The following is a 23003-nucleotide window of genomic DNA, read 5'->3' as shown; positions in this document are numbered from 1 at the left end:
ATAAGTAAGCAAAGTGTCTAAGTAGGGTATGATGTCAAAGTGGTGAGATGTGTGAGTGGAGTGTATTGTAAACAATAAGACACTTCTGTGTAATCATATTAATTTGTTGATCACAAGGCATGAGTTCCTGCAGGTCAATACATGACAAAGACCTCCCAAATTTTACACAACACCACAGCATATATTTGGAAAAACCCTTTGTAAATAAGATGGTGATAAATGTCTCTTTTATGTCTGCTCTGACAATTTAAACTGCAAGTATTTGAATTGGTGATTCTCTTGCTCTCACTTAACATTTTCAAGCCTACAGATGATCAAACTCTAATTGAAAACATTAAGCATTAAAACAAACTTTATCCAATTTATTCCTTGATTTTGTCAAAGCCTGGCTGTGAAAGGATCCTGCAAGCATACTAAAGAAATTCCCATTTCTATGACCTTGTCCAAGCAGGTGAAATCTCTACCAAACAGTTACAAAATCTATGTTGTTCTTTGTGAAGATCTTCCTGCAGAGCAAGTAATAGATTTATGAGTACCTTAACAGCCAAGGTTATGAAGTCCATTATAATTTCATCTAATTTCTCTATCCTGATGGATTTTTCCCTGCTCTCTGCAGTTCCCACACAGTCTTTTGATTAATTTCTGTCATGAAAACTACAGCTGTGATGATACTGTATACAGAACACAGACTGCTGTACTTGCATACTTTGCAATTATTTCCTTAGTAAAGATCTCTCAACTAAAAAAAATGAAGTCATGAATTCAAGAATTCGATTGTTCATGAATTCTGAAGTTCCTACACTTTCACTGTGTTCTTTTATTCCCCACTATCCCTGAGGCTAAGGTTCTAAATGTTTCTGTACTCTTGGTATTTTTTTTATTTGATTTTTGAAAGATACTTATTTTGTCTCAGATTTTATACATCTGTAGTTGTGTGTCAAGGAAGTGACCCTTTTTGAAAAGCACATATACACTGAGTTTCTCATTGTGTAATTCTCTTATGAAATACAAAAGTATTGATCAACATAATTTTATGCAGTTCCTTGAAATGATAAGAATCTGCTGAGAACTCTTAAGCACTGAAAATCTATGTGTTCTGTGGTCTTAAGTCAGCTCTGCATGACCTGGGAGTCAAAAACTTTCACGGATCATTTACCTGAAATCTCAGGGATGCTAAAGGCAGTGAAATTAATTTGAATGGTGTAATATTCCCATCTTTCTCATATTCCTCTCCTATATCTGAACTACAATAAACAAAGTCAGAATTCATCTTTTGCAAAATGCTGCAGAGTGAGGCAACTGCCTCCTGATGAGACTTTGAGCAAAATGTGGAAGTGCAGGTGAGACACACAAGGCTGCAGGGCTGGAAAGGAGGAATTTACAGTTCTGAGCATGCCTGCATCATCCAGATCATGCAGACATCTCCTAAACCAGGGGTGTAAAAGAAGGATGTAAATCATAATTACAGGCCAGAGTCAATCAACTCCAAAGAAATGCTAGGACATGAATTGCAGTTGACCAGAAATTGGAGTTAAGCCTCTTTCAACCACAGCCATTAACAACGTGTAAAAGGCCTGCTGAAAAAAAATCAATATATAACTGGAGCATTTATCAAGTTCATATAGATTTGTGTTGTTCCTGTCTCATTTGGATGGATTTACCAAGGAGATGTTCAATAGGGGGGTATCAAAACAGCACCTGGGAGGTGATTTCCTCATTTTGTTTCATCCTTTTTGGTGCTCTATTGAGGAATAAGAGCTGATGTTAACTTCAGATTCTTTGAAAAGAGATTGTTATTGATCAGAGGCCCATAGCTGTGCATGTTAGAGTGCTGTGTAAGGCTTTCCATATATGAATCTTCTGTGTGGCTTTTCCTCTTATATTTAATTCTTTGTGCTTGTGCTTTAACACTTTTTCCAATTATAAACACAAAAAAAAAGCTAATCTAAATGAAAAGCAGGAAATAACATTTGAAATACGCTATGGAATTTGTTTACATTCTGCTTTTATCTTGAGGGTGCTATTTTTGCTGATGGGGAAAAGAGCAAGCCAACAAAAGATCTAAGAAATGAAATAAAAAACTGAACTACTGTTTCCCAGGGAAAGCCTGAGATCAAATTTGCTTAAATAGCAATCCACCTTAAATAAAAGAAACACAAAAAACCACAAAAATCTCATTGTATTTTAATGCCTACAATGCTTGCAGAGACAAATTTAACAGCAGTCATCTTGCATGAGATACTGGCAGTGAGAATCCTCTTACTGCAAAACTCCACAAAATACAAGGCAATCTGTGACCCAAATATTGTTTTACTGTGCAACACTGACATTCTTCACACAGGATAAAAGATTAAATGAAAAAGGAATTTAATTTTTTGAAGGTTCCTCCATCACCTCACCAACTCTCAGTTTCTTCTCCCTGCTTTCTGCTCTGAATATTTTGAAAGACAGGAAAGAGAGACCCAGAAAAATATTGCAGTAGTGTAAGGAGGCAGAATTAAGACTTCATTTGCAAGAAACATGAAGAATAATGTGACTGAAAGATGCAGCTTTTTTCCCCTTTAGTGACCTGAAAACAAGCCCAAAGAGGTAGCACTGTACACAACAAAAAAAACCCATGAGCACCTTTCAGGACAGGGCTTGCACAGAACCTCAGAGATGCTGAAGTTGTGTGGCAGATCCATTTACTGATGTGGGAGTTTCAGCTAATGATCTGTCTCCTGGGGCTTGTTAAGGTTATCTTCCTTCTTCTTGTGATACTCACTTTAGGAGCCATTCCGTAATTTTTTCCCTCTGTTTGAAGTTAAAAAGCCCTACGTAGCCAAATAGGTCTTTACAGAAGCTGCTCTGCCATGTAATCAAAGCATCTCTCAAAAGGCTGCTCTTCTAGAAACATCAAATTAGCTCCATTTGAAACATCTCCTTTCCACACCTGTCACAAAAAACCTAAAAGCAAGTAGTTGAAGGAAAAACAATGAATCTCATGTTGGGTGTACTGCTGGTGGTAAGCATTGTTTAATTAGTCCAAAGGCAATTAAATTCATAAACAGGTTTAAATAAATATTAGGAATAAATTAATCCTTTAACTGATTTGTCAAATACTATGTGGCATTAAATGCAATTGTGGCAGAGGTTAAGAACCTTTCTCTTTTTTAATTAACACAGAAATATTTTTACTAGACAGGGATGGATTAGGGATATGCATGTATATACTTGTCCATGTGCACATTCTTCTTTAGAACAGATGCTAGTGCATGGTGGACTCCAAAATTCAATGCATCACCAGGAGTGCTGAAGATGCAATTTAGATCTTCTGCAAGTTGTATTGCTGCTTGTGACTCTCCCTGGGAAACTGAATTCAGTGTTCAGTCCCCCTTGCAGTAATTTCTCCAAGCCAGGGAGTAAACCCTCTAGAATTTGTGAAAACCAAGGGGAATAGAGCAGCTGAGGATGGCTCAAATTCTGTAGGAAACCCTAATTCCAGTTTACTCAGGGCTGATAAGGCACAGCCCAGTCTGTGCAAATGGAAGTTGCAGGTGCACGGGAGAACTGCACCAGTGTGATGTTTGTCATGAGAAAGCTTTTTTGGTAGTCTGGCTTTGCATGGAAGCACCTTTTTCCCTCACACCCCCACCACCCTCTCACAAAAAATGCTCTGGCACAGCAGCAGATCTACTAATCTGAATGAGAAAAAGATTTCAGGTCTACCAGTAGGGCCCAGGTGATGCTTTCTGGCTTCCTCCTGTTCTGCTGTGATGCAGAAAATTCAGTGGCTTTTGTTTCCACTTTGTTTGAATGTGCTGCAAAGCAGTTTCATGCAAATGACTGAGCTAAAAATGAGTATTACTAGACCCAGCCTCTCTGCCTCTATCTATTTTTGTCAGCTGTGCCTTAAAAGAACAAATACATACCAAGCTACCTTCACAGCCCTCCTTTCCCCAGTGCACAATACAACTATTCCAAATATCTCTTGCAGTCACAGTGGCTGTTTTGGATAGGAGATGTTTCCTCTCCTACTTCTTTCAATTCCCAAGGGTTTTTTAATCTTTTAAATTCAGTTCTCATGGGAATAAAGCTATTACAATGGCTAAGGTTACAATTACATGTTTGTTTTAATAACAAGTGCCTTCCCACCTCCTCAGAGTCATATTCTGAGGGATTCAGAGTCCTAAGTTTCTGAGGGAAACACTCTGTCCTTTTCCTCTCTCATCTCTTTTCTGAGATGAAAAGGTGAGGCAAAATATTGGTATCTTTTGGATACAAGAAAAAGTAAAAGGTAAAAGAACCAGGATTAAACAAAAAGCTGTGTAATGCTATTAGTACTGAATCAAACAAGAGTAGCAAATATTTTCGGCCTTTTAACACTTTAATTACTTTATAATAATTGAAATTATGTGGTTATCTTCTCTGATTATTAACACTGCTTCTAGACATAAATCCAATTTCAAGATAAGCATAATATTTATGCAACTGTTATCTGCTCCTGATCATCTCCTCTTTGTTTTTCCTCTTTCTGCCAAATAGACCAGACATGGTGTTGCCACTGAGAGAAGAGTTTCATGGAAATGTAGCTTTTTCATTCTGAATTATTTGGTTAATATAACTTTAGCATCAACCCCCTTTTTACATGTTTCTATTCTATAATGTCCAGGGACCTGATATAATTTTTATAAAATATCACTCAGACCTCAGGAAAAAAATCAGACATGAAAGCCTATCAATACAAAATAGCTTGCAGATTATTGTGTAATAATAAATATATCTATATTATTCTGCCCAGCCTGGCTCATCTAGAGCCATCTATATTTCTGTGAGACTGTTGGCTGGCAAGGCACACACTGAATTTGGAAGAGCTGGCAGAGTACTCCAAGCAGCAGAACATTATAAAAGACACATTATGTTCAGTTTCTGAGAATAGACTGAGACATGGATTCATTTTGGGTTTTGATACCCTGAGATCTTAGCTACAAACCAACTGCACAGACCAAACCATTGCCACAAACTTCTCTTTTTCAAATCTCCAGCTCTTTCGGAGGGGTGCAAAATTACAGGGCCAGCAGGCCACCCCTGTGGGCCAGGACACCAGCAGGAGACACAACCAGGCTCCACCCAGGGTCAAAGGCTGAGCTGCTGCTCCCAGGCTGACCAGGCAGGGGATGCTGATCCCTTCCAGCTCTTGGGCTCCTGGCCTTCTGCAGGGAGAGACTTTGTCTGCATTTAATGGTTAGGTACTTTCCAGCTGTCATTTTAAATATATATATATAGGTTTGTAGATGAATATATATATATACCCTCTGTACTATACATACATGAATTTCTTGTAATCTCCCACTCAGAGAGGTAGTGATTTCTGTCTCAGGGTGAATGCCATCAGCCTACTTAGCTCTCAGCAGCCTGGAGCTGAGCCAACAGGCATTTTTCCAAGTGACTGATAGTCTGCCCAGGCTGCAGAGACACCCTGGTTCCTCCTGTGTGTCAGGACATGAGGAGAAGTGTGGGAACAGCCACTGTAATTTGGAGGTGACTAGGACACTCAACAGAGGCCAAACCACATCACAAAACAGCTTAAAAATGTGCAAAAGTTCAAGAAAACACGGACAAAAATTTGTAACAAAATTCCCTTTGGAAAAATGTACTGAAGGCTATTGCCAGGGTTTATTTTATATATTGTTAAGGCCTTTATGGACAGAAGGTTAAACAAAAAATCATAATGGCAGCAAGTTTATTGGGGGTAATGCAGACAGTGCAAACTTTATGTGAGATGGAGCTGAACTTTTTCTATTTAACTCTTCTCACACCCAAGTCAGCCCTTTTCAGCTTGTGTTTTTACAATTCAAACAAGCCCTTAGTTTATTGCTCCTCAAACTAAATTCTCAGCTCTTCACACACAGGGACAGAGGTTACTGTATCCTCCACTGGAAAAATTTAACCACTTGGAAAATTTAATTATTAATTGCCATTTTTAAGGATTAAATATGCTGGAATAAGCATTTAACTTCTAGAGAGAACTATCTAAAAGCCACGATCACTTGCAGTTCCCTTTAGATGGGACACTTCCCTGTAAAACAACACAACCTCTCAAGGCACACCTGCTCTTGCTCTACAGCAAAACCAACCCAATCAGGACGGCATTTGCAACAAAAAGTACCCATGAGATTACTGAATTTATCAATTCTTATGCTGCAGTTTAGCATTAATGTCTCTGATTGTGCTCCAGCTTCTGGGCCTGCCAGGCCAGCACACCTCATCACACCTTCATCAGGCACAAAATGACATTTTCTTCTCAAATGTCATCATGTGTCCAGAGCTCCATGAAGAAAAGGTATCAGGTTTTCATCTGGGAAGATGGAATCATGTTCAGGCAGAAAAGCAATATAAAAATCAATCAGGTTCCAGAGGATGCTGAAGCTGAAAAATAAACTGGTCTCACCGTACACCAGTGATCAGAAGCTGACAGCTTCAACAATCCTTTATTTATGGAAGGCTCAGAAATTTCCTCTTTAACAAAACCAAAAAATTGGACTTATTAAGTGCGAACAGCCAAAATGTCTTGGTGACAAATTAAGCCGTGTTAATTATCATGCCCACTTCTCCTCAGTGCTATGTACCGGTGATAGCCTGGCAAAGACTGTGGATGAAGGGTAAATTCTTCTACAGCAGAAATGCCAACATGGATGTCATGTCTCAGATTTCACTCAGCAGTACGGTAAACTTCAGTCCCTGCATTTAAAAGGTGACAAAAAAATAAGTTCCAAATGCTGCTGGCTTCAAACAGAGCTTGTCACTGTCTATAGAGATGCTCTGTTTGTCAGCACTTCTCATTTTTGATGCCGCTACTGAGCCTGCAGGAAACAAATTTCTCTGGTTGAAACACTGAACGGTGGGGAAGCTTCAGGAGAGGAACAAAAACCTTGCATCACATCGATTTTGCTTGCATTTCAAAGCAAACTTGCCAAAGCAAATTATTTTCAAGGCTGGGGTCTAAGTTAACAAATAAATAGATGTTATTTTCATTAATGATCCAGTAAAGAAGACAAATTAAACTAACCATAAATTCTACTTTTTATCAGAAATACTGGCTGTCTTCTCCTAAGGTGAAAGCTCTCTTTTCTCAGATCCAAGTTCTGTAGAGCCATGAGGGTTTATTCCTGCATGGAAGAAAAAAAGAAATAAGAAACATTTTGTGAAAAATTCTGCCTTTAAAGTTCTTATTTTGTCTCAGTTATTATGAAAAAATTCTCTCTTCTCCAGAGGAGAGACCTATAGTTGTGACTCAACTTCCAAGCATTCCCATTTTGTCAAAAATAATCCTCTATAATTTAACAGCAGCTACAAGAACTACTTTTGCAAAGCAGCTGTATGCCTGTAGGCCTATAGAATTCCTGGGGTCTTCCCAAACAAAAATTCCCAGGCAAACCCCTCCCTGCAAGGAGGGGTCCTCAGGTAATCAGTCAAACCCAAAAAGGTCAATTATTTCATTTGTTACAGTGAAAGATAAACTACTCAAAGAGATTTGGAACTCTAATTCCTTTTATAACTTCAATTTGGATAAGGGAACTGATGATATTCTTAAGATTTTAACCAACTTGAAAGAAATAAAAAGCTGTTTAGGTAGTGATGATCAGAATTACTGTAAATGGTACCGCTACTCCAAATGAAAAATTTAGTATTTTGAAGGTAACTTCAATACTTGAAAATAATTAAAATCCATGTGAGAAGCAAATGAAATCCCTCTCCATGGACCAGTACAATTGCCCTGTGGATAAAGGGACATTTAGTCAGGTGGATGCCTGTATATAGCTGAGAGGTGGTTGAAATCACTAGACCTTAGTTAAAACGTAAATGTGTCTTTACTAACTTTGTTTCCAACTTCAATTTCCATTAAAAAAAAAAAAAAATCAGAATTATTTCAGTAAAATCCTAAGATTTTCAGAGGGTGTGTGAGAAGATCAGACCAACTGTCTTCTGAACTTAAAGTATTCTACTTCATAATATCTATTTTTTTGTCTTTCCAGGAAAGCAAGATTTTACTGTCTCTGAAAGACTCCCTTAATCCTCCCACACGCACTCTCTATTTCTGCCTTCTGAGAGAATGCACTTCTTTACACTGAGCTCCTCTCATCCCATGAAGTGACAGAGCCACATCTCACCCAGCACCAGGTTCTTCATGAATATTAAAACAAAAGAGATGGTGGGAAGGAAAGTGGAATATTGGAAAGGACATTTGAGGCAATCCTCTTAAGAATTACTGAAAATACCTCGTAATAAGAAGGAAACTAGGTCATATCTTCTCCATTTCTTATTCCTTACTTCAGATAAAATATTTATTTTAAGTAGTTTAATAAAGAAAACAGAGAGAAGAACCAAGGAGAACCTGTAATTTCTGAGGAAATATAGTTTCTTAAGCACTTGAGAGGATTTTGTCTTAAGGCGGTAGAAGGGGTTAGGATGAAGGAGAGAACAGGTATCTGAAAAAGAGAAAAAGAGTTTTGAAGACAGATGACTTAACTTGCATTCTGACACAAGGGATTTTTTTTTACTTCACAGAGTGCAGGTACAGACAGTGAGGCATGTCTTTAATGAAGGAAAAAGCAGAGCAAAACTAAACAAAACCCAAGGAACTCACAAAACTGAGACAGGCACACAAAAAAAAAACAAACCCAAAACCAAAAAAAACCAGAAAGACCAAACAACAACAACAAAAAAGCAGAAGAAAAAAAACAACAGAAGCCCCCAAAACCACCAAATGACATAAACAGGGACATGCTGTCCTGTCCCTATTACAGTAGTTTTAGCAATAATGTGCTCAGAGAGGCTCATTTGCTGAAATATTTTGCCTCATTTGAAATACCTCCAGGGATATGAAGCCATTTAGTTCTGCTTCTGTTATGTCCTTTTCCTCCTGTTCTCCCCACAGAATATTTGCTTGGTGTCAGTGTTACCACACCCTGGAGGCAGACTTGGCTCCAGACTGGGAGTCATTGGGAGCCAGAGGACAGGTGACTGGGATTTGGGGATTACCATTGTTTTCCGTAATGTTTATATTAGAGCAACCTGTAGAGGCATCACCTGAAATCAGAATCTCTCTGTTAAGAAGATAGGAGATGGGGTTTGCCTGGATATTAATTGAATAAGAGGGAGTAAAGAGGAGGAAAAGATCACGTAGGATCCTTCAGTGGGAGGTCAGGCAAAGAAGCCAGTAAAATTTTGGTCTTCTGCACTGCAGGTAAAGTCAAAGAACAAGGAAACCTCGATTCATGATGCTGCAGCTTTAACTTTTGGTGATTAACAAGGTGAACAGAACCTTTTGCAGCAAGCTGGCCAAACACCTCCTTGTACCTCACCATGTAACTCCTCATGCAGAATTCCACTGAAATGCACAGTAAACCTTTTTTTCCCCCTGATATTTGAGGGGTTTGAAAATCACTGTATCTTCTGCAAAAGGAAAAATTTCTTTCACTCACTTCCCCTCAGAATTCCTCCTATCTTTTCCTGGGTGTCTGTAGTTCTGGCAAGAAGCAGAACCTGTAAGTCGGGATTTGGCTGGAGAATGCAAACATGGTGTTGCTGTACCCACAGGTGCTCACAGACAGAGGTAAAATCATCTTCAGGTATGACATTTTTATAGTTTCTGGGGGAATATAAACTCCACATTCACCTGGCAACACCTCCATCCTCCATGGCTTCCACTAGGCAGGTTGTAAAACCTTGGTAATGAAGAATATGAGTAAGTCTTAAAAAGTTCATAAACTTTCTAGGACAACCTGAATGTTGGGCATCACGTGGGTGGCAGTTAATGTTGTCTTTTTGATGGTATGAAACAGAAACCACTCAAAGTTTAAGCACAGAATGATTTTCCCTTCCTTACTGCGATCAGCCTTCATTTTATCTGTTTTACTCAAAATACCAGGAGTAAAGCAGTCCTGTGCATAATCAGGTAAATTTGCCTTTTTATTAATTTCTTTTATATTAAGGATCTATTTACTCTTCATTAATTGTCTTGGTCTTTTCTAGATAAGGGGAAAACAATACAAAATCAAAGCAGCCAAACAAACCCCAGACCCTTAAATTTAAAACAAAATAATTGCTACAATTGGATAAAACAAAATTTATACATAAATGAAAATTTAAGACTAGTTTGCTTATTGTTGGCAATTGGATTTTACATAGGGTATTTAAAAAAAAGAATTTAAAAAAATATTTTAGAAGATTTTACATAGTATATTTTAAAAAAAATAGATATTTTAGAACTATCACTTTATCAGCACCAAAATGCATTTAAGACCTACTTTGTGACATTTTGTGAAGACAGTTGAAAGAAAAATATATTCAAAAATCACAGGAATACAATCAGCACCCACCATAGGGCAATTTTCTTAAAGACTTGGTTCTTTCTATCTTCTTTACAATACCCTGTGTATTTTAACTGTTTAAACTACACTGTACTCTTACTATAAATTTATGTCTACAAACATGAAAGCTGGGACTTTCTTATCTCTTCTCTAAGGAAATCTCATTTTCTTTTTATTTGAGAGAACACTTAAGATTCACAGCTTGAGCACAAGAGTAAATTTCCTTCAGGCACTATGGAATCAATCCCCAAGAATTCCTCCCATTTGAAAGCCCTGCCATACCAGAAAAAGGAGGAATGCACCACAGTGTTAGAGACAGAGCACAACAAGAATGAGTGCAGGCTGTTTTCTCTTCCTGTAACTTGTGTGGGGCTACAGTTTGGTTTTGTGGTTAAAGCTGGGTGGATAATACAGGAATATTTCAGTTATTGCTCAAACAACAAGGTTTTTTTCTGTTTCTCACAGAATCCTGCCAGGACAGCTGACCCCAGATGACCACAGGGATATCCCAGACGTTATGGGGTCATGCTGAGCACCAAAAGCTGGAGGAAGAAGGAAGAGATGATGTTCAAATCTTGGCATTTGTGACCCCCAAGGCACCTTGACAAGTGATGGAGCCCTGCTCTGCTGGGGATGGCTGAACACCTGCCTACTCATGGGAAGTGCTGAATTAATTCCTTGCTTTGCTTTGCTTGTGTGTGCAGCTTTTGCTTTACGTATTAGGCTGTCCTGATCCCAACTCATGAATTTTCTCCCTTTTACCCTTACAATTCTTTACCCCATCCCAGTGGGGAGAAATGAGTGGCTGAGGGGAGCTGAAGGGACTTCCAGGCATAAATCATGGCATGTGCTGTAGCCCAGTACTCAGCTGTGTGCACAAGTGAGCTGATCCAGAGAAAGCCACAGTTTCCCACCCCATGGGATTCAGCAGGAAAGCTGCCAGACCATATTAACACCTCCTAACAGCTCAGGTCAGATTAGTTCAGATGAGTTTACACACACTCTGCAAGCCAAAGCCAAAAAAATCTTGGCTGACCTCAAAAGGAGGTGCTCAGACCACAATGAATAATATTCATGGGGCTTGGTTGGCCCAGAGCAAAACAGCACCAGTGAACCACAAACGTGTATGAATGACAAATCAATTTGTCTGGAGCTACTCTGAAATAAGATATTTCCCTCCAGAGAAAGGTCACACCTTCAGAAATCTCTCCTTTGCCTCAGCAGTTACCAGGCAAATAATGAGGAGTAACTCCTCAGTGTTGCCCCTGAGGGAACAACATCCCTCATTACCTCTGAGGGCAAACAAAAGACTTGGGATACAAAATTCATAGTTGGACCTTGTAACCCCGAAACTGAGAGCCCTTGGAAAGCAGCAGGCTGTCCTACCAAATAAGCATAAAAACAAGCAGTGTTCTTCCAGGAAATGGAGAGCATAAATTTATGGTAAATATTGTTTGGGATGAGTAATTCACCCAGTTCTAATTTTAAGTATAGGGCTCTGGAACATTACTGATGAAGAACATCCCATAAACCTCTAACAACAGCTGAAAAGGAAGATAATATCTGGGATATTTAGTGCTAAATTCTGCACTAATAAAATCCACTATAGTATAGGTACTTTCCCATCTATCTGTTTAGGAGTTCTACAGTGTATTTTTTTACACGTGGAACTGGAAGACTGCCTAGTAATAAAATGTCTTGGAAATGGGAAATTGAGACACTTTCTGGGAAGGTCACCTGTTTTCCCTGAGGCCTGGGCCCCATCTGTGGTAGAATTGCCTGTCTTCCTGATTTAGAAAAGAAATTTTCTCATAAATAAGAGAGAAGGTTCAGAAAGAGGGGATCGTACAAGCAAAAATAAGCACCAAGGATTGTTGTCAAACCCACAGTAAATATAGAGCAACTAAAGGGCTAAAATTAAAAAAAATCAGCATTACTCTTGTATTTCAAAACTGTGAAATAGCCATTAAGAAAATGTTTACCAATGTTAATTTTCTCCTCCTTTCTACTCCTGTGGCTTCTGGGGGTAGATTAGTTGAGAGTGCTGATTTTGGATACCACTAAAAATCATTGTAGCACATTAAGTCATAGGTTAAGATATAAGATGGGCCACGTGTCACAAAACCAGCACAGAAAAATCCCCTTTATTTCTTTCTACTTTTTCCTAATATTAATAGTGATTTTCCGTTAATAATATTCCTTTGTTTTAATAACTTATTGTAACAAATGTTAGTAACACTGGAACAGAGAGAACTCCTGCATTCTGCTTATGGGCAAGAGCCCTGGATTGATCTGATGTCTAAATGTGGCTCTGAGCTGCAGATAGCAGCAGTGGGAAAAATTGCAGATGAACTCTTAGGCTGGGTGAAGCCTGACAGCAAAATTTGTCACTGTAGCTATGATTATTAACTTCACATTTTTATTAGCCTGTTTAAATCCTACAGGTATGGGGGTGTGAGCAAACAAATAAAACCTACAATCCTCACTACAAAGCCAGAGGAATCATAGCTATTAGATAGCATTTAATGAAAGAAATCTATAGCTGAAATCATAGGAGTATATAGACAAACATAAGGCCATTATAAATACTTTTATTTGTTGTCAAATCTAAAAAATTTTCAGTGAATTAACTCTTTACCCAAGAAGGATCAACTATTATGACATTGCATTTGCAAGATTCACTTTTCATCTCTTTTCTTCAATTTTGCAGACTAAAAATCCCAGTAGGACAGGTACCTATGGCAGCATAAAGAGACCTATTAACGTGGGCCATGCAGAGGATATCTACATAGAGCATCTGATCCCATTTTCCCTGCTGTTCCACACCAAAAACTCTATTTTCTCTTCCAGTTTTAAAAGTTTGAAAATCAACGCCATATCTGGATCAAAAAAAAACTCTACAACAGCAAAGCCGCCTGCTGAAAATCTACTTTTCCCACTCATGCATTACAGGTGCCCTGTGCCTGCTTTTTTGGGGAGGAGGGATTTGCAGTTTTAGAAGTGCAGAGCTCAGATATCTTATTTTCTGATTTAACTGTGGCTAATTGCAACGCACAACAGATGCAGCAATACAGCTTTGGATAGCAGCTTCACAAATACCACATATGCTCTTTTATACTTTTAATTAGCACTTCCTTACAGGGTATATGTGACGGGATTACATGAAATTGTGGCAGTCCCACAAGACCCTGCACTGCTACTCCGTGCAAGTCCCTTCTAAGGTAAGTTCTCCATCTCCAAGATGCAGGAAATACCTCAGAGCCCCCCATTAATGTGCAAAATGCCATTAAAAATGCTCTCCATTAAGGTGAATTGCCATTTGCCTGAGGAGAAGATAGGTAGAGCAGCTCTCTGGACAGTTTTTCTGGCCTTTCTTCAAGTCTTTTCAAGTCTTCCTCAACTTTTCAGCTCTTTCATTGCTGGTGGAACAGCACTGAAGCTATCACAGCATGTGTTGGGCTCCCAGGTGCTGGATTTGGTAAGTGTGTGCCACCCTGCATCCAGACTTGTTTAGATAGATCTAAATCTCTCTGCCATGCCAGCATACTTCATTGATTTGTAATAAGCCTTTGTGGTTACACTTCTGCCTTCAGACTGATATTTGGAAGCCTCCCACTCAGTCTGGGAATTAAAACCCAATATATAAGTATTTCCAAACCAATTTCTCTAATTATTTTCTCCTGACTATCTTGGACATTGTCACTTATCTTGCTCCGAGCTTAATGGCAGCATTAACATTTATGCTTTTCTCTGAGGATGGACTCACATATGTTCTTTCCTGAACAGTTTCTGAACTTGACAAAGTCTGATAAGCAACCAAATGCCATTTGGGATGGGGACTGAGTGAGCCAAAATAGAGTTCAGCTGTATATTAGATGACTTTTTCTTTCAGACTGAAAGGAGCTATGTTTCTTTCCTGCAGTATCCCAGGAAAAGAGGACAATAATCTTGATATCTAGACAAATTGTTTAACCAAATCCCTCTTCACACACCAGCTCTGTAGCAGTCAATCTACAGCTAGAGTCATCCAAAACTCCTCTGCTTGCTGAACACAGCCCTCAAACCCAACTGTTGATTTCACTTATATTCATGTTATTATACAAAACTACCGCTCACAGATGCTACCACATAAAATTGCAGACAAAGAGAAACAGATGAACGTGTAGATAAATGCATAACACACATTTAGATAGGGGGAAGAAGGAGCAAAAATAAAACACAACACAAGTTGTGATCATCATCATGGAACTTACCTGAAAAGCAGTGATCTCAAAAACTCTCCTGGGGAACATCTTGTCTGAGATCTGCTACAGAAACTGCAGTAGGGCTGTGCCAGCAGGGTTCTGATCTTTTCCAAAAGCAGAGATGTGACAGGCACTGCCACCCCTGCCACTCACTTGACAGGTTTGGGATGTATGCTGATGGGGAAAATGCAAATACTGAGAAGTTTCATCATTTGTTTTCCTTGAAAAAATAAAGTTATGTAAAATAACTGCTTGCTGCTTGGTTTTTTTCCTGTCACTCCTGTTAAGCACCAGTACAAGTAACCTAAATTCTACAGCTTTGCTCTGAGGGCCTGTTTTCTCTCTGACAAACACTGCAGGTGCATTTTTGAGGTGGTGAAGTACTGTGACCTTACAAACAGCAAATCTACAACAGAGGTAACTTGTTAAACCAGCTTCATAAGATTAATACAAGCAGGGTTAGTTCAGTTTAATATCAGATTTTACATCTTCCCCAAAGAAGTTGTAGATCCCCGATCCCTGTGTCCAAAGCCAGGGTGGATGGGGCTCTGAGCAATCTGGTCTGGTGGAAGAGGGGTTCCAACACAGAGGGGTTGCAACTTGAGGATCTTGGAGGTCCCTTCCAAAACAAGCCGTGCTGTAATTCTGAGATCTATTTGCTCCTTAATAACAAAGCACCAAAGCAGAACAAAATAGAATTTCACCCACTGAAACTCTACAGGCCTTGACCTGTGCACAGTGCTGAATCTGATGGACTATTTTGGGTTGAAGGTGTAAAGAATGACATGAGCTATAAGGTAAAATAGTGGCAACAAAGGATTAACTTCTGATCAAAGAAATCACAACTTTTCCCCTTACAGGGAACTCCTACTCCATGGCCACAAGTGCAGGAAGAGCTGAATGGATGGATTTCCTCCAGACCTGGGTACCTGGTACCAGAATTTGGCTGTGCATATTGGCAAATGAGATCTAAAGGACAATTGCCATGTGTGCTAATTGCCTCCACAGTACATCAAAGCTGCATGAATCACCTCTTTCAACCACAGAGAGTAGAGCCATTTGAAGCCCTTTGTGGGGCTGAGGTCATTGGAATATTTTTTAGTTGCTCTTGGGGTTACTTGAGGTCATTTGAGGCCTTTTTGGGGTTACTTGAGGTCATTTGAGGCCTTTTTTGGGGTTACTTGAGGTCACAGGGGTTACTTGAGGTCATTGGAGAAATTTTTAACTGCTCCAGGGGTTACTTGAGGTCATTTGAGGCCCCTTTTGGGGTTACTTGAGGTCACAGGGGTTACTTGAGGTCATTTGAGGCCCTTTTTGGGGTTACTCGAGGTCACAGGGGTTACTTGAGGTCATTTGAGGCCTTTTTGGGGTTACTTGAGGTCACAGGGGTTACTTGAGGTCATTGGAGAAATTTTGAATTGCTCTAGGGGTTACTTGAGGTCATTTGAGGCCCTTTTTGGGGTTACTTGAGGTCACAGGGGTTACTTGAGGTCATTGGAGAAATTTTTAGTTGCTCTAGGGGTTACTTGAGGTCATTTGAGGCCTTTTTGGGGTTACTTGAGGTCATTTGAGGCCCTTTTTGGGGTTACTTGAGGTCACAGGGGTTACTTGAGGTCATTGGAGAAAATTTTGAATTGCTCTGGGGGTTACTTGAGGTCATTTGAGGCCTTTTTGGGGTTACCTGAGGTCACAGGGGTTACTTGAGGTCATTGGAGAAATTTTTAACTGCTCTTGGGGTTACTTGAGGTTATTCAAGGCCCTTTTTGGGGTTACTCGAGGTCACAGGGGTTACTTGAGGTCATTGGAGAAATTTTTAGTTGCTCCAGGGGTTACTTGAGGTCATTTGAGGCCCTTTTTGGGGTTACTTGAGGTCACAGGGGTTACTTGAGGTCATTTGAGGGCCTTTTTGGGGTTACTCGAGGTCACAGGGGTTGCTTGAGGTCATTTGAGGCCCTTTTTGGGGTTACTTGAGGTCATTTGAGGCCTTTTTGGGGTTACTTGAGGCCACAGGGGTTACTTGAGCGTCATTGGAGAAATTTTGAATTGCTCCAGGGGTTACTTGAGGTCATTTGCAGGCCCTTTTTGGGGTTACTTGAGGTCATTTGAGGCCTTTTTGGGGTTACTTGAGGTCACAGGGGGTTACTTGAGGTCATTGGGAGAAATTTTGAATTGCTCCAGGGGTTACTTGAGGTCATTTGAGGCCCTTTTTGGGGTTACTTGAGGTCATTTGAGGCCTTTTTGGGGTTACTTGAGGTCACAGGGGTTACTTGAGGTCATTGGTGAAATTTTTAATTGCTCTTGGGGTTACTTGAGGTCATTTGAGGCCCTTTTTGGGGTTACTTGAGGTCACAGGGGTTACTTGAGGTCATTGAAGAAATTTTGAATTGCTCCAGGGGTTACTTGAGGTCATTTGAGGCCCTTTTTGGGTTACTTGAGGTCATTGAGCCTTTTGGGTTACTTGAGGTCACAGGGGTTACTTGAGGTCATTGGAGAAATTTTGATTGCTCCAGGGGTTACTTGAGGTCATTTGAGGCCCTTTTTGGGTTACTTGAGGTCATTTGAGGCCTTTTTGGGTTACTTGAGGTCATTTGAGGCCCTTTTTGGGGTTACTTGAGGTCACAGGGGTTACTTGAGGTCATTGGAGAAATTTTGAATTGCTCCAGGGGTTACTTGAGGTCATTGGAGAAATTTTTAGTTGCTCTAGGGGTTACTTGAGGTCATTTGAGGCCTTTTTGGGGTTACTTGAGGTCATTTGAGGCCCTTTTTGGGGTTACTTGAGGTCACAGGGGTTACTTGAGGTCATTGGAGAAAATTTTGAATTGCTCTGGGGGTTACTTGAGGTCATTTGAGGCCTTTTTGGGGTTACTTGAGGTCACAGGGGTTACTTGAGGTCATTGGAGAAATTTTGAATTGCTCCAGGGGTTACTTGAGGTCATTTGAGGCCCTTTTTGGGGTTACTTGAGGTCATTTGAGGCCTTTTTGGGGTTACTTGAGGTCACAGGGGTTACTTGAGGTCATTGGAGAAATTTTGAATTGCTCCAGGGGTTACTTGAGGTCATTTGAGGCCCTTTTTGGGGTTACTTGAGGTCATTGAGGCCTTTTTGGGGTTACTTGAGGTCACAGGGGTTACTTGAGGTCATTGGAGAAATTTTGAATTGCTCCAGGGGTTACTTGAGGTCATTTGAGGCCCTTTTTGGGGTTACTTGAGGTCATTTGAGGCCTTTTTGGGGTTACTTGAGGTCACAGGGGTTACTTGAGGTCATTGGTGAAATTTTTAATTGCTCTTGGGGTTACTTGAGGTCATTTGAGGCCCTTTTTGGGGTTACTTGAGGTCACAGGGGTTACTTGAGGTCATTGAAGAAATTTTGAATTGCTCCAGGGGTTACTTGAGGTCATTTGAGGCCCTTTTTGGGGTTACTTGAGGTCATTTGAGGCCTTTTTGGGGTTACTTGAGGTCACAGGGGTTACTTGAGGTCATTGGAGAAATTTTGAATTGCTCCAGGGGTTACTTGAGGTCATTTGAGGCCCTTTTTGGGGTTACTTGAGGTCATTTGAGGCCTTTTTGGGGTTACTTGAGGTCACAGGGGTTACTTGAGGTCATTGGGTGAAATTTTTAATTGCTCTTGGGGTTACTTGAGGTCATTTGAGGCCCTTTTTGGGGTTACTTGAGGTCACAGGGGTTACTTGAGGTCATTGAAGAGAAATTTTGAAATTGCTCCAGGGGTTACTTGAGGTCATTTGAGGCCCTTTTTGGGGTTACTTGAGGTCATTTGAGGCCTTTTTGGGTTACTTGAGGTCACAGGGGTTACTTGAGGTCATTGGAAGAAATTTTGAATTGCTCCAGGGGTTACTTGAGGTCATTTGAGGCCCTTTTTGGGGTTACTTGAGGTCATTTGAGGCCTTTTTGGGGTTACTTGAGGTCACAGGGGTTACTTGAGGTCATTGGTGAAATTTTTAATTGCTCTTGGGGTTACTTGAGGTCATTTGAGGCCCTTTTTGGGGTTACTTGAGGTCATTGGAGAAATTTTGAATTGCTCTTGGGGTTACTTGAGGTCATTGGAGAAATTTTTAGTTGCTCTAGGGGTTACTTGAGGTCATTTGAGGCCCTTTTTGGGGTTACTTGAGGTCACAGGGGTTACTTGAGGTCATTGGAGAAATTTTTAACTGCTCTTGGGGTTACTTGAGGTCATTTGAGGCCTTTTTGGGGTTACTCGAGGTCACAGGGGTTACTTGAGGTCATTGGAGAAATTTTTGAATTTGCTCTAGGGGTTACTTGAGGTCATTTGAGGCCCTTTTTGGGGTTACTTGAGGTCACAGGGGTTACTTGAGGTCATTGGAGAAATTTTTAACTGCTCTTGGGGTTACTTGAGGTCATTTGAGGCCCTTTTTGGGGTTACTTGAGGTCACAGGGGTTACTTGAGGTCATTGGAGAAATTTTTAACTGCTCCAGGGGTTACTTGAGGTCATTTGAGGCCCTTTTTGGGGTTACTTGAGGTCATTTGAGGCCTTTTTGGGGTTACTTGAGGTCACAGGGGTTCCTTGAGGTCATTGGAGAAATTTTTCATTGCTCTTGGGGTTACTTGAGGTCATTTGAGGCCCCTTTGGGGTTACCTGTGGTCATTTAACGTTACTTGCAGACACACTGCCATGAAGTGCATGTGAACTAAGAGACAGTATTTCTTTATTAAAACGCTTTTCTCAGTTTTGGCATTGAATATAAAGAAAGTAATTATCCAACTTTTACACAGGAGCAGCTGAGGCATTGGCTTCCCCAGTTTCAGGCAATTTTGCTCCCCCCAGCTTTAAAAAAAACTGCACTGAATGCTGATCAAATAACTTATTACCTTCTGCTTTTGTTTACCAAAAAAAAAAAAAATTAGACCAAGATAGCCCAAAGTGAAGTCACTCTGCAAACCCAGGAGCACCTGAACTTACAGGACCACGTGGGGCAGTAGAGAGAGAGCCCCTTACTTGCAGCAACCCCCAGGCTCATAATGAATGAATGCCCAGACACTGAACGGTGTGTAAATGCCCAAATTAGAAATGTCCATAAATCAATAACCTGTGCTTGAAATGGAAGTGCTGTCCCTGCTTGTGCTCCTGTCAGAGGAGGGCTGAGGCTGTCACCAAGTCATTGGTAAAACCATCAGCACTTCAAGCAAGGATCTTGGTGTCACATTGCACAGCTCCAGATGATTGTGGTGATAAACAAAACAGCTTCAGAAAAATCCTGCAGAGTTATCAGGATAAAATTCAAATAAATCGTCAGGCATTCCAATTTACCAGCCCTGGAGCATTTTTCAGGGCAGTGCTCAAAACACTCCCTTTCCACCCCCACCATTTTCCCTTTACAACCTGTTAAAATAACACTGTCTACAATTACAGGGTCATTTGTTATGCATGATATAATAGACTGCAAATATAAAAAGGCATTATCATCACTTTTGTCCTTTGTTCTTCCAGGCCAGAATATTGCATAGTTCTTTACTTTGACATTTATTGCTTTTAGATTGGTAATAGAATGGTTTGTGTTGCTCATTATCTTGAATGATGATAATATTAGAGTTTGGGGAGCCTGCGTTCCCTGTTAAGTAAAGTAAAGGCTTCATATAATTTACCAAAGGTTATTACTGGACAATTACCCACAATACAGTTCAAGTCTAATAATGTTAGCCACATTCGCTCTTAAATACCACATCTGGAGTGTGGTTCCTAGGAAGCTGCAGAGGATGATTTAAGGCTTTTATGTGCCTGGAAGGAGGAGGGGAGTTTAGATGTGCATATGCATGGCTGTATGTGTGGTTTTGGTGTTCACTAATTGATATGTGGGTTTGGTGGCTATTAAAGGGTGTCCTTAGGGAAAGGAACTAATTAGAAGACACACCTAGTTGGGACACTAAGACGAAAATGGAAGGGGAAGAGGGATAAGATATAACCTGAGTTTCCCCCCTTACTGTTGGGAATAACAGAGTAATTTCATAATTAAGTTTCTGAAAATTACATCAGGTTTTGGCCTAAGACTTTACTTAAGTTCTTATACAACAGCCTAATGTGTTAAATTCATCGGTCAGCAAGGCATGAAATTCAGAGCCTGATTTTATCCTTCCATCCCTTTTATCACTTGACCATGCTCAGCATCTCCTGGCCAGCTCAGAGCCCCATTCTGGACACGCTTCCCAACCTGCAGCCAGGGAGGGGCTCCATTCCTGGGGAGAGTGACTGGGGAATTTTCTACCTGGGAAACTTTCTAGGTTGGGGATCCTCGATAATCCCCTCCACTTCTGAGGCTCTCAGATGTTTACACGGGTGTAACACTCTGTGTGCAGGCACACACACGTGTATACAAACATTTTTTCTCCCTGTCCCTTTTCTGTTCACTACTCCAGTTTGCCTGCAGCCATTTATGTTCAATTTATGTTTTTCAGTTCATTTCTCTAGCAGCTGCACTTACAATGAAATGTTCCTATTTGGTGCCAAGTAATAGTAGCTGGAGTTATTTGCCCTATGAATCTCGGTAGATTAGTTTTTGTAATTTACATACATATCCAATTGCTACCAATTTTCACTGACAGTTTTCTCTTTGGACTTTGTTTCATTTCTATTTTTGAGCGGTAACAGTTTCAGATGTACATCTCTCTGCAAACTTTATGATATGCCCTGCATTATTATAATTATCTAGTAATGCCAAAGTGAGAGAAAACCTTTAACTCTAAATGTTAAAACAGTCTGCAGAAAACAAAGTTAATGTTTCATGAAATAAATGTCATAATACGAAAAACTTACTTTAATGGAAATTTGCCCACAGCTTCAGATGTTTCTTTTCTGGCTGACATCAGTTACTGTTCTTCACATGAATCACAAAACCCAGAGTGATTAGGTCAGCTGGTTCCTCGGTAGGGCAATAAATAACTGTAAAACTCCCCAGATTTGCAGTTGTGGTGATGTGCCATGAGCACGAGCCCGTGGATGTGAGTGCAGCCAGCTGACACACCTGCAGTGGGTTTGCTCTCAAGAGGGAGCACATTGATGGCTGGGATTCCTGATGCTGCTGGAGCCAGATAAGCCCGAAACCAGGATAATGCTCTTCCATGCTGTGCTAGAAATGCTGGAGCAGATGTTCTGGGGAAGCAAAGAGAAGGACACAATTGCTGTTATTACATCACTCGATATTGTAGTGGGTGGGCAGGTGCAGGCAGGAGGTGCACACCTGCAGGTTTGCTCAGCGTGGGGTCCAATGCAGGCATCTCTCAGGGCAAGGGGAGGCTTTCCAGGAGCTGCTGTGGGATTTCAGTGAGCACAGACTGCACAGACCTGTTCAGAAGCAGTTCAGCCCCTGTACACAGCAAGCCTGGTCCCCACCTCCCATCTTGTGCCCAGCAATTGGATGTGATTCCCAAAGATTTCAGCTTTTACACATTTTTCATAGATTTGTGGACTATTAATATGTGGTTATACAGCCTCTGGTATCTTTCCTATCCTTTCTCTTAGATTTTAAAGTGATAAACTAACCTTCTAACACGTTCCCAAAATAGTTTAGTCTTATTTTCAAGAAGAGGACCTACAAGAAGAACATTTTGTTTCCCAATCAGAATCTGAGGAGACACAACAAGAAATGGGGCAAAGAAGCCCTGGACCAATTCCAATAGGGCAGTACCTGGGGGAAAAATTACCTAACCAACTGAACAATGTTTGTTAGATATGATAACTTGCTAAACCTATAAAAATTTTAGAAATCCACTACTGAGTGTGCCCATAGCCCATAACTGTGGATGCACCTGGGAGCTCCCAATAAAGAACTGCTTTTTTATCTTACCATTTTAACACCCTTGCAAGGGTCTTGATCTTTTGATATCAAACATATGCAGAACAAAATCTACAGTTTTTTGGTATGGGGCACAGCTTGGTGAGTGCAGCTCATGATGCCCAAGGCGTGGGGACCTGCAAACAGCACTATTTGTTAAAATCTGGAAAGCAGCAGGTGCTGGGGACCTGGAGAAGGCACTGAAAATTGTCCTCAGAGTGTCCCTCCCAGACCTGCAACAACACAGAAGGAAGTAATGAGGATTTTCAACACAGCCCGAACAACATAGAGATACAAATTAAATCAATGTGCTTGTTACTTCCACCTGTTTTCAACACTTCAACTTAATTTTAAAAAGCACAGTGGCAGCATGTATAATGAACAGGTCCAGAATTTCAACTTTGCTTGTCCTCTGGGCTAGAAACTGGGAGTGAATTCCTCTGCACAGCAAAGATACAAGGTAGCAGACAGCTTTCCTATATGAGAAAAGAAGTTAATTCCTCCAGCTCTGTGTATCTTGACAAAAAAAAAGAAAAAAGTATGAATTTTTTCCTGTACTGTCATCTTTCAATAAATGAAAATAAAAAATTCAGAACAATGTGTGAT

At 40.4% G+C, this 23003-nt stretch overlaps 1 long non-coding RNA gene across 2 annotated transcripts; it reads right to left on the bottom strand.

Moving 5' to 3' along the window:
* Nucleotides 1-2168: 2168 nt before the first annotated feature.
* Nucleotides 2169-22921, bottom strand: LOC120411480. 2 transcript variants are annotated; one of them, XR_005603798.1, is made up of 6 exons: nt 21380-22921; nt 19659-19826; nt 14606-14770; nt 8375-8468; nt 7049-7148; nt 2169-6720 (listed from the first exon to the last, which is right to left on the bottom strand). It is a non-coding gene; the product is annotated as an uncharacterized LOC120411480 (long non-coding RNA). The 2 variants fall into 2 exon arrangements; XR_005603799.1 differs by lacking the exon at nt 19659-19826.
* Between the last annotated feature and the right edge of the window lie 82 nt (nt 22922-23003).

Source organism: Corvus cornix, chromosome 1 (genome assembly GCF_000738735.6).
Source record: "Corvus cornix cornix isolate S_Up_H32 chromosome 1, ASM73873v5, whole genome shotgun sequence".
NCBI classification, from domain to species: domain Eukaryota; kingdom Metazoa; phylum Chordata; class Aves; order Passeriformes; family Corvidae; genus Corvus; species Corvus cornix.
This window is presented reverse-complemented; position numbering and strand designations above follow the sequence as displayed.